The 11,149-nt window shown below is 44.9% G+C and overlaps 1 pseudogene; it reads right to left on the minus strand.

Annotated features, from left to right (window-relative positions):
- Positions 1–8,231: 8,231 nt before the first annotated feature.
- Positions 8,232–10,945, minus strand: LOC104589859 (granule-bound starch synthase 2, chloroplastic/amyloplastic pseudogene; annotated as a pseudogene).
- Between the last annotated feature and the right edge of the window lie 204 nt (positions 10,946–11,149).

Consider the following 11,149-nt stretch of genomic DNA (forward strand, 5'->3'; position numbering starts at 1 on the left):
CAAGTTTTAGGTAGTGACCAACCTAGAAAATCCACCCGGGTATCTAGGCCACCAGTCCGTTATGGTTATGACCAAGATAGTTACCTAGTGGAAGCCTTAACTAGTGAGGAGGATCCCGTGACTTACACGGAAGCTATGTTGGACATAGATTCCCAGAAGTGGGTGGAGGCCATGAGAGATGAGATGGACTCGATTGAGGCCAATGAAGTCTGGACTCTAGTAGATCCGCCCTCTGGGGTAAAAGCAATTGATTGCAAATGGATCTATAAGAGGAAGAAGGGCCCCGATGGCAAGATTGAGACCTACAAAGCTCGTTCGATGGTGAAACGGTATACTCAGAAAGAAGGCATCGACTATGAGGAAACCTTTTCGCCCGTGGCTATGCTTAAATCCATTAGGATCCTGCTAGCTGTAGAAGCATACCATGACTATGAGATTTGGCAAATGGATATCAAAACCGCATTCCTGAATGGAGATCTTAGTGAAGATATCAACATGCAGCATCCGCAAGGCTTCATTGCTATTGGTCAGGAACACATGGTATGTAAACTTAATAGATCCATATATGGACTTAAGCAGGCTTCTAGGAGTTGGAACATTCATTTTGACTCTACCGTCAATTCGTTTGACTTTGAGCAGAATCCGGATGAGCCCTGTGTTTACAGGAAGTCCAGCGGGGATAAGGTCACCTTTTTGGTATTGTATGTGGACGATATCCTACTCATTGAGAATGATGTAGGAATGTTTACTCCGGTCAAGGTGTGGCTTTCACAGCAATTCTCCATGAATGATCTTGGAGAAGCTTCCTATATGCTGGGTCTTCGACTCTATAGAGATAGATCGAAGTGGATAATTGGATTATCCCAGGCTGCTTACATTGACAAAATTGTCAAAAGGTACAACATGGAGAACTCGAAGAAAGGAAACGTTCCTTTCAGGCACGGAGTCACTCTCTCCAAGAAGATGTCTCCCAAGACTTTTGAGGAGATTGAAGGCATGAAAGACATTCCCTATGCCTCAGCCGTAGGGAGCATCATGTATGCCATGTTGTGCACTCGTCCTGACATTGCTCAGGTGGTGAGTGTCGTAAGCAGGTTCCAGGCCAACCTAGGGCAGGAGCATTGGACTGCTGTGAAGAACATACTCAAATACCTTCGAAGGACAAAAGAGTTTTGTTTGATATTCGACGGTAGTTCACAACAAATTCTGAGGTATACTGATGTCGATTTTCAGTCGGATCCAAATGATAGAAAGTCTATGTCTGGGTATGTTTTCACGATAGGACCGTGTGCTGTTTGCTGGAAAAGCAGCAAACAGGGGTCCACGGCAGACTCCACAACCGAAGCCGAGTACATGTTTTGTATGCCCTTAGCTCCAATCAGTTTTGATGTACTTTTGATATTTAATGTAAATAAATAAAGTACATGTTTGATTCATGTTGTGTGGTATGCTTCTGTGTAAGACCCTAAAACTGGACACTTAGTGAGACTTGTGTTAGTTCTAAATCTTCACAGCCGATGGATAAGTCTAGGGAGATTTATCCTGCCAAGGCTGACACTGGTGTGCTGCCAACTATTGGGGTGGCTTGTCTCAGCCGCCAGGGTGAGACCCAAGGCACACGCAGTGTAGGATTACTTTAACCCTTGAACCGGACCAGATTTCCAGTATTTCCGTGGACCTTGGAGATTGATGGGCAAAACTGGAAAGTTACACCTGACCCCGTGCTGCACTAGATATCGGATTGGGCTGTCTTTGATATGCCAATTAGTGAGATCCTTAGCGGGGGTCAAAACCTAGGTATGTTGGGACAATCTGAGAGTTCATCTGAGTGGGTGATCATAGTGATGGGATCAGCCCCTTTGTCGGACAAAGTAATAATCGGGGATGCACTCTCTCTGATGGAAACCAAACTGCCGGCAATTGATTTCAATCGTTGGAATTTTGTTTTGTAAAGTTTATATATATGATATATATTTATCTACGGTTTCAAAATGTTTGCAAATGGTTTTAATTCCCAAGATCCATGTGAGTAGAGAGTGTCGCATTGTTCCTTGTAGCCGAGGGAGAGGTCCTCTCTTATCGAGCAGTGCTTGATCATTATGGGTTGAGAGGTTGAGTGTAAGGCCAATTAGGGTAATACCTGATGGGCTAATCTTGCATCTGCCCACAGTCCCTGGGTTTTTATAAGATGGCTTGGCCCAGGGACCACTTAGTGTAAGTGTTGGGCCCATAGGGTCCATGTGATGGGCTCAAGGGGTTCACTGGGCTTTCCAGTGAATTCGGGTAGGCCTTGTAACAAAGGCTGGGCCAAACCCATGTGGCTGATGTGGAGATCAATGCTTGGGTCCCACGCCATACAAAGAAGCCCAACTGGGCAGCAATTTGGATGCTTATTGAGCATTAATTACTTATTGGGCCTAAAAGCCCATTTCGAACTGGGCTGATATGATCACCCACTTAAGGGGGCGAATCTGCAGATAGGATTAAGACTAACCTCCTGATGAAATCAGGAATGGGCTGATCTAATCTGCAGATATGATTAAGATTATCCCCTATCCAAATACAAATTTGGATTGGGATAACTCCTAATAGAATTAGGAGATTTCTTAATCACTAAGAAAGGAGGAAACCCTAATCAAGAATTTCAAGAATTCGACCTAGGGTTTTGCAGTTAACACTCTCTACAATCTGAGATAGGATCTCATCTTCCTTAAGCTGAAAACTGCATTCACGCCACTTTCTACCTTAGGGATCTCCTCCTGCCACCGCCACCTTGCTGCATAGTTCAAACTCCATTGAAGGGAGAATCAAGAAATTTGTTCTTGATATCAGTCTTTGCTGAAAGGCTGATTTGGTTCGGTGCTCTAAGCCTCCAACGAGTTCTTGTGAAGAGTTCAGTACGTGAGATGTACAATGTTGGTTCTGCCCCACCATCGCTGTGTCATCTTCAGCGGGAGCAGATCTAGGATCTTTCTTTGGGCGTGAACACCGACGTTGGGAGATTTTGATTCTTCGTATCAGGTATAACCCTTCCCCTGATCTTTGGTTCAGATTTGGTCTAGTTTGGTTCGAGTATATCCTTGAATATTTTGATTCTAAAATCAGGGAATGCGATTCCCAGTTGGAAGAAAGGTAGAAATTTTTTGAAATTCGCCCACCAATTCCTTAACCTTTTTGGTGTCCATACGATGGATCCTACCATTCCTTCACCGCTCCCCATCCAGGACGTGACATCTGTCACTCAACCTCGGGAGATGAAACGACGCTTGATTGACGCTTAGCTTCGAGGAGACAAAACGGCATCTGACAACTGCCGCCCAACCTTGAAAACATGAAATGACATCGGGTGACCCAACAGGTCCGCTCGCCGCAACCCGCCAATCCATGCGAACGGGTCAGGCGGGTGCATGAACCGGTTCACCCAATGGCGACCGTCTCCCACACGGAAGGAGCTCCCCACGTCAAACTCATACAAAGCGCGACCCCGTGCCGCACACAGCCCTAGACCATCACCGCATAAGTAGGAAGTATAGGGCCGGTTCCACCAAGCCCCCTTCACCTCGGGCTACCTAGCCAAAGCCGAGGCATCCATAGCTTCCCTTCTCCTCTACGAATTAATAGCCGAGCGGTTGCAGAAGCGAGACGAAGGCGACACCACTGTAGGGTACGCTCCACTAAGCAAGGGCCAAGGGCACCTACTGATATTGACACTCCCCTCAGCCAAAGCCGAGGCCTTACCCCCACCTCAGCCTCGGGAGTGGGGGGCAAAGGGTGTAGGTGCATTTGGCTAGCCAGTAAGGGGCTAACGCGTGTCCAACCAGAGGGCGCCAACCTAAGCGTACAATAAGGACACTCAGGGCTTAAGCGCAGACTGGACGGACCCAATCCAAGGGCGTCGCATGGCTCTGGAAGACGATCTTGCCAGGCCCTTGTATGGCCCATATCTTGACCATCCAGGCCCTCGTATGGCTCGTATCTGGACCATCCAAGACCAACTACTCCCAAGCGACTCTGGCTATAAATATGAAGCACCCCCCACAAGGTAAGGGGCTAGACTCTCTGAACTCCCTCTAGAATTTGAGTAACCTCTAAGCATTACTCCCTTTTGGAGAACATAAGTGCTATTTAAGTCCTCGTCTGGGCCCTTGGGCTCACCTTATGCTCATACTGACTTGATCGTCGGAGTCCATGCCTCAGGTACCCACTCGAGGCCTCTAACACCTCTGTCCTTGCAAGACCTCCTTTGGACCCCTCGCAATTCATACTCGGCATCAGTCTTCGGCTCCTACCGTACCCGAAGAGACATTCCACCTCAGACACTATCCTTGGCCTCGGCTTACCCCCCTTCAGACCTGATAAGTCCTCGGCCATCTTCACAGAAGCTCGGGAGTGAAATGACCTTATTGTCCTCGACCAATCTGAGCACCAACAGGCTGGTCATCTGGTTTCCACAAACTTGTCTATGTACTTCCACTATCACCCTATTGCTTTCTTCAGGACCCAAACATCTAGCTTGTACTCCATCTGCAATCTTGTCTATGTACTTCCATTATCATCTATTTAAGCGATGGAGATTTACAATTTTTGCACTATACCTTGTGTCTCTAGTCCTCTTCATTTATGTTGTTCAGATGTTCCATGAAAGGGGCTAACATTTCCGAGGTTCTTTTGTGGACTATTGATAAGCCTATATTTTTACATATTTTCATACCTCTAACTTTATGATTTTGGGTAATAATGTTTTTGGAATTAGCATGGTATTGCACTAATTATGATGAAATTGTCTTGCAAGATGAGGTGGAGCTTAATTGTGCAATTTTAAGGAGGAGTTTGACTTAATTGATCAAGATAATCATAGAGGAAGGACCATGCAATAATGATGCTCCATGATGTAGCCACGAAGGAGAGAATCCATTGAAATTGGATTTGATATGTATGCACACAAATCGGGAAATTTCCTGTTTTGATATAGTTCTCATAGTTTGGGCATAACTTTCTGCCTAGAACTCAGATTGAGGTGATTCGTCTAATTAAAGCTAAGGGATATGGCTACAACTCTTGTGTTTATCACTCAACCTAATTCCGCCGCCAACAAAGTGCAATTCAATCTTAAAGTTTCGGGTCTGGCAGTTGGCAGTGCAGAAGAGATAGGAATTTAACTGAGATAAAGACTAAGAGACCTAATTTGTGTTGAATTAGGAGTCTGCATTGAGAAGCAATTGAGGGGAGGCTGCACTATGAAAAGGACCATAGGCTCAAGGCAAAGAGGCACATCCTTAGAGAGAATTCAGTAGAGAAGAGAAGAGGAAGCAGTCTCAGCACATCAGAAGAGAAGAGGAAGCAATTTCAGCACGTCAGAGAAGGAAAGGAAGAATCTGAATTCAAGAGGGAGAAAGGCTTAGCTGCTGCACTTGTCTTCTACCTTCAAAGGCTAAAGTTTTCTTGTTGTTCTATTCATTCTTTATGTCTTCTTGCTATGTTTCCCTTTTAATTTTCTTGAGTATGTTGAATTTAATAATGTCTAGCTAAATTCTCTTAGCTAGGGTTTAGATGGATTTTGATCTTAAGATTATATAGTTACTTGCTTAATTCAATTCAAGACCCTCATGAGGAATTATTATTTCTATGCTTAATGCTTTAAAAGAATTGGCCAATCTTTTAATGATTTGATGATTCATGCATGACTGACCAAAGGATTGTTATGAATTAGATCCCTAGGCAATAAAAATCGCATGATAGACTATGATATCGAAAGATGATTAGCTCATGTGTGGGAATCAAGGAAGCTTAGTGAGTCAAATCCCCTTCTACGATTAGAGGTTTCCAAAGAAATAAATGCTTATTTTTCCTTTTGACAACCACTTAGAAATTTGATGGTAGAATTGGATTAATAAAGGGTTAATATGACTTGAGAAAGCTTATTAATTAATTTAGGGAAATCCACCATCACATGCAAATAACTTTAATATACCTTAGGGTAATTTCGGTCTTGAATTGGATTAAATAGGTAATTATGTAACCTTGATTTAATGAAATCTAAACCCTATCTATATTCATCCATCAATTCGGTTTTTATTAAGTTCTTGGATTTGCATTAATTCTTTTAGTTTTTTTTCTTCAATTGATTCACGAATTCAACTTAGGTTAGTTTAAAATTGATTTGGTACTGTGATCTAGTCTCTGTGGGATCGACACTTTTCTCATCATTATACGCACATTTGACTAAGGTACACTTGCATGAATTAACTGTTCATAAATTACACAACAACTATCATTGTTGATTTTGTCCCTTCAAACTATATCCGCAAAGCAAACTTATTCATTGCTTTATTTATGTGCTAGAAGGTGACGGATAAGTCCTGGTAGAGATGGTTTATCAAAGTCTTGTAAGATAAAAGTGTGATCTGCAGCATTGTGTGATATAGTTTGGCTCCCCCCTTGAACTAGATCACTAAGGAAAGAGTCTTTGTATACTACAATTTTATTGGCTCCCATCTCTCGAACTAGTAGGAGCGCTAGTGTCATTGCCTCATACTCTGCAGCATTGTGTGATACTGGAAACTCTAGTTTAGAAGCTCTGTTATTTTCAAACCATCCAGGGACGTACTACAACACTACTCCCGCTCCTCCAACTAGGAGTGACCCAAGTACATGGTAGTAATTAACCTTTGGTGTTCATATGTAGTTTGTGGACCCAAGGGCCAGAGTGTGGGTGAGGGACCATTTTCTAATAGAGAGGATGCTGGTCATGAGTGGGGTCAGAGGGGGCAAAAGGTATTTTTAGCAAGCATACATATTTTAAGTTATGTACAAGTTGACTTACTGCTAGTGTTGAGATTTGTTAACTAGTTCCTAACTTGATTTTTTAGGGATTTTGCAAATCCTGCATGGGATCTATGGAATATCAAATTCTTTGTATGGAGGCCAACAAGTATGCCTCGACAAGAAAGCAAAATGAAGCACTTCATGATGAAGTTAATAGGCTCTGTAGAATGCTGAGAAATAACGGGTTGGACCCAGATGCAATACCATTTAGTGAGGAGCTGGTAGGTTTGAAAACCTGCATGCCCGACGATGATGATTATGGTGCAGACTTTTCTGCTGGAGTTGCATGTGGCACCACAGGGGCAGAATCTCCTGAAAGGACTAGCGCTGTAGCCCCATCATGCAAGATTGTTAATGTCTCTCCCTCCATTGCCTCTACTTACAAACATAAGTTTCCTCGGGCAAGGAGAGAGCAAAAGCAAAGCAGCACGGTGATGTCGCTCTACCTAGCTCCTAGGCAGCAAGGGCAGGTAGTGAAAGAGTTTGTCGTTGCTGTAGGGTCCAAAAGAGCAGTGAAGGGGAAGGTGAAGTGATAACCGTTGGTGTTGTCTTGATGTTATATGTAGGGTTGATTTGGTTAAGCAGCACGGTGGTGTCGCTCTACCTAGCTCCTAGGCAGCAAGGGCAGGTAGTGAAAGAGTTTGTCGTTGCTGTAGGGTCCAAAAGAGCAGTGAAGGGGAAGGTGAAGTGATAACCGTTGGTGTTGTCTTGATGTTGTATGTAGGGTTGATTTGGTTATTGTTGTTTAGGGTAGAATTGCTTAGTAGTTTAGTGACTAGTGGAGTATTTGTTATAGTCGGTGGATGCACGATCCTTGTGGACTTCTTTTAATATGAAGGACATGCTCCCAAAGGAGGACTTGGCAGTTGTGAAATGGTTCTTGAACAACTCCAAGAGAGGGCAAGTGCACATGATTGTATTCACCGCTTGCAGCAGCAGTCAAGCTCAGGCCAAGTCGATACCCACCACTTCTTGGATGTAATATTTGATCAACCTTCAGAGACGGTAGTGAAACTTGGTTGAGATGTCTCTGAATGTCTCAGGTTGATGATGAATCTATGACGGGGTGGGGGGTTTCTTTTTTTTTTCTTGTCTGCATATCATCATCTGACCGAGCATTTTTCTGTGTGAGTTGTGTTCTTTCTTATTTTCTTCAGACTTTAACCGTTTGATTTACTGTTTTCCTTTGATGCTCTGATCTGGGTGGGGGTGGTCAATGTTGGTGATGAGGTAATCACCAAACCAACCTCCACAAAAGGCCGACATCCGCCTAGATTTCTTTTTTCTTTTCTGTTTCTATTCTATTCTATTCTATGCTCTGCTAGAGTAAAGTAGTGGTCGGCACTGATGAGTAATGGCCAGTTTACTTCCTGAATTAATAACCAACACCGATGAAGATTAATAATTCACTCTGTTGCTATTTCCGGAACTTCAGATTCTGCGCTTCAATTTATAGGAATTACCTGAGATTAATGACCAGTGCTAAGATCGTTTCTTATAGTTGGTGAGATCCGAAGAGGTAAGCGAAGTTGGTGACGTGGTAGTTACTGAACCAACTTCTGCAAATCACCGATGCTAATTTGTTTTTTTGGGTAAATTATAAAGACCCCCTTGTACTACAGTCCGTGACAAAACACCTTAGACAAAAACCCTCCTCCGTTAACATTTCGTCAGTTAATTTCAAAAAATATTCTCATTTGAGTGTTTAAAATTTTTTAAATGCCTAAATTACCCTTTTATAATTAAATCTACCTTTTCTGTGTTTAATTTATGAAATCATCTTCACCACTATTCCTTCGAGTAATATGTTGTCCTTGTTGCCTCCTTGGCATCCCCAAGAAAAGGCAGGTATAATCTCATTCTCTTGCAGAGCAACGCATGATTGTAAACCATATCCTTTCGTTGCTCAAACGGACAACAATTTCAAATGCGGTGGTGAATTCTGGCGATGGAAACGAGGGAGACAAGTATTCAGGGTCAAATTGTTATGGGCCCGCGCGTAGGATCTCGTTACGGGTCGGTCCACGGTGAGAAAGCTCTGCTTTCCCTTGCGCCTTCCCTTGCGTGCAGACCCTATTGCGGAAACTGAATGGGTGATTTGTCTAAGAAACCACCCTAACTCTCCGAATGGGTGATTTGTCCAAGAGACCACCCGAACTCTCCTCACTCTTTTCTTGACTGGAAAACTAAATGCCTTCATTTCAATTCGTAGCTCCTTAAATAGGAGATTACAGAAGGAAATTCCTAATTAAACTCAAACTCCAACTTGAACTCAAACTCCTAATTACCTACTCCTAATGGTAACACAACTCTTACTTAAGATAATATAAGGATAAGATAAGATAAGGGATAAGGGATAAGGAATGGTGTAGTTGGTGGCGAGTTGGCGGGCAGAGCTGATATGGTAAGATAAGTGTGGCCCCACCCTGATAAGTTGTCATGTGGGCCCCGCCTTGCCGCTACTGTCGGGCGGCACGCGCATCTCGCAGTGCTACTGTCGTGCGGTGTGTGCTGCTGCCGTGAGGTGTGTGCTGCTGCCGTGTGGTGCGTGCTGCTGCCTAGTGTTGCTGTCGTGCGGTGCGTGTTGCGTACTGCTGGCGGTGCGTGCTGCGTGCTGCGTGCTGTCGGGCGGCGCGTGTTGCTGTGCGGCGCCGTCGGGCGGTGCCTGCTGTTGTGCGGCCTGCTGTGCGTGCTGCTGTCCATGACTGCGCCATAGTGCACTGCCGGTTGGTGTGTCCATAACACCACACCCCTCCTGGACCACGAGCTTGTCATCAAGCTCGAATTCCGGATACGTGGCTTGGAACTCCGCCAATGGATCAAGCGGCTGCACACTATCTCTCAGTCCACCAACAACATGAACAACAGGGACTGCCCCGTAGCTCAGTGCATAAAGCTGGTTCAGTCCACATGGCTCAAATCGAGAAGGCATGAGTAGGATGTCTACACCCGCAGTTATTCGATGGGCCACTTGCACAGAGGAACCAACCCAACCCCTGATTTTGTCAAGGTGTTGACTCTCAAGATGTTTGAGAAGTTGTTCCCGGTCAGGTCTCCCAGTGCCCAACATGACTAGTTGCACATCCTAGTCCACCATCCAAGGAATGGACTCAGCAACGAGATCAACACCTTTCTGATGGTCAAGCCTACCAATGAACCCAATCCGAGGGACATTCTCCCGAAGAGGAAGACCAAGCTCCCTTTGTAGAGTTGCTTTGCATTGAGGCTTGCCAGTCTGAAGAGTCTCCGTAGGGTAATTGGTGTAGCCATCCAATGCCAGGTAAACATCTAACTATGGGTTCCCTTCGATTGCATCAATCACATTCACGATGCCCTTCAGCTTCCAATCAAACTCATTTATTATTTGATGCAGACCCCAGCCACCTTCTTTAGTTTCCAGCTCCCAGGCGTAACCATGGCTTATAGTGACTACACGATCTGCTGCTCTCAGGCCAGCTGTAAGGACATTGAAGTGTTCCCCACCTCCTGGGTCATATAGTTTGAAGTAGTTTTGTGGAAGATCCACGTAACAAAAATCGTGTACTGGACCACGACCCCGGTGTGCTATGTTGTGGATCACAAGAATGCACCGGGTATGCTTACAGAAGAGAACCTCAAAAGCGGCCTCCATATCCTGCCCATCCACCTTATATCTCTTGTGTGCTCCTGTTTCTTGGTCTTCCACACAGTTACCATACCGTGGTGCCACGACCATAACTCTATGTCCACTTCGAGCCAAAGCCTTCGGTAAAGCCCCAGCAACATCGCCAAGCCCACCTGTCTTCGACCAAGGAGCGCATTCTGCAGGTACCAATATAATGTTCGTGACATTGTCCCCAGCCAAAGGAGGAGACTTTACAGTTTCATCCTCCATGTGCTGATCCTTGAGAATAACTATGGCTGTAGGGGCAGCGATCTGCCGTTCGTTGGATGCCTCTGCCCAGTTTGGACGGCGACTGTTTGTGTTGGCAATTTCCTCATAACTCCCTTCTTTGTTGGAAAGGAATGCTTCCAGCAGGCGTTGTATCTCCCGGACATCTTCCCTGACTTCACGAACCTCCATTCTAGTTGCTGCTAGCCTATGTTCCAGTTCGTTGACCTTGAATGATAGCTGCTCCATATCGCCCATGACATTTGGCTCTGATACCAAATGTTATGGGCCCGCGCGTATGATCTCGTCACGGGTCGGTCCACGGTGAGAAAGCCCTGCTTTCCCTTGCGCCTTCCCTTGCGTGCAAACCCTATTGCGGAAATTGAATGGGTGATTTGTCTAAGAGACCACCCTAACTCTCCGAATGGGTGATTTGTCCAAGAGACCACCTGA

Source organism: Nelumbo nucifera, chromosome 5 (genome assembly GCF_055504915.1).
Source record: "Nelumbo nucifera cultivar China Antique chromosome 5, China Antique-T2T, whole genome shotgun sequence".
NCBI classification, from domain to species: domain Eukaryota; kingdom Viridiplantae; phylum Streptophyta; class Magnoliopsida; order Proteales; family Nelumbonaceae; genus Nelumbo; species Nelumbo nucifera.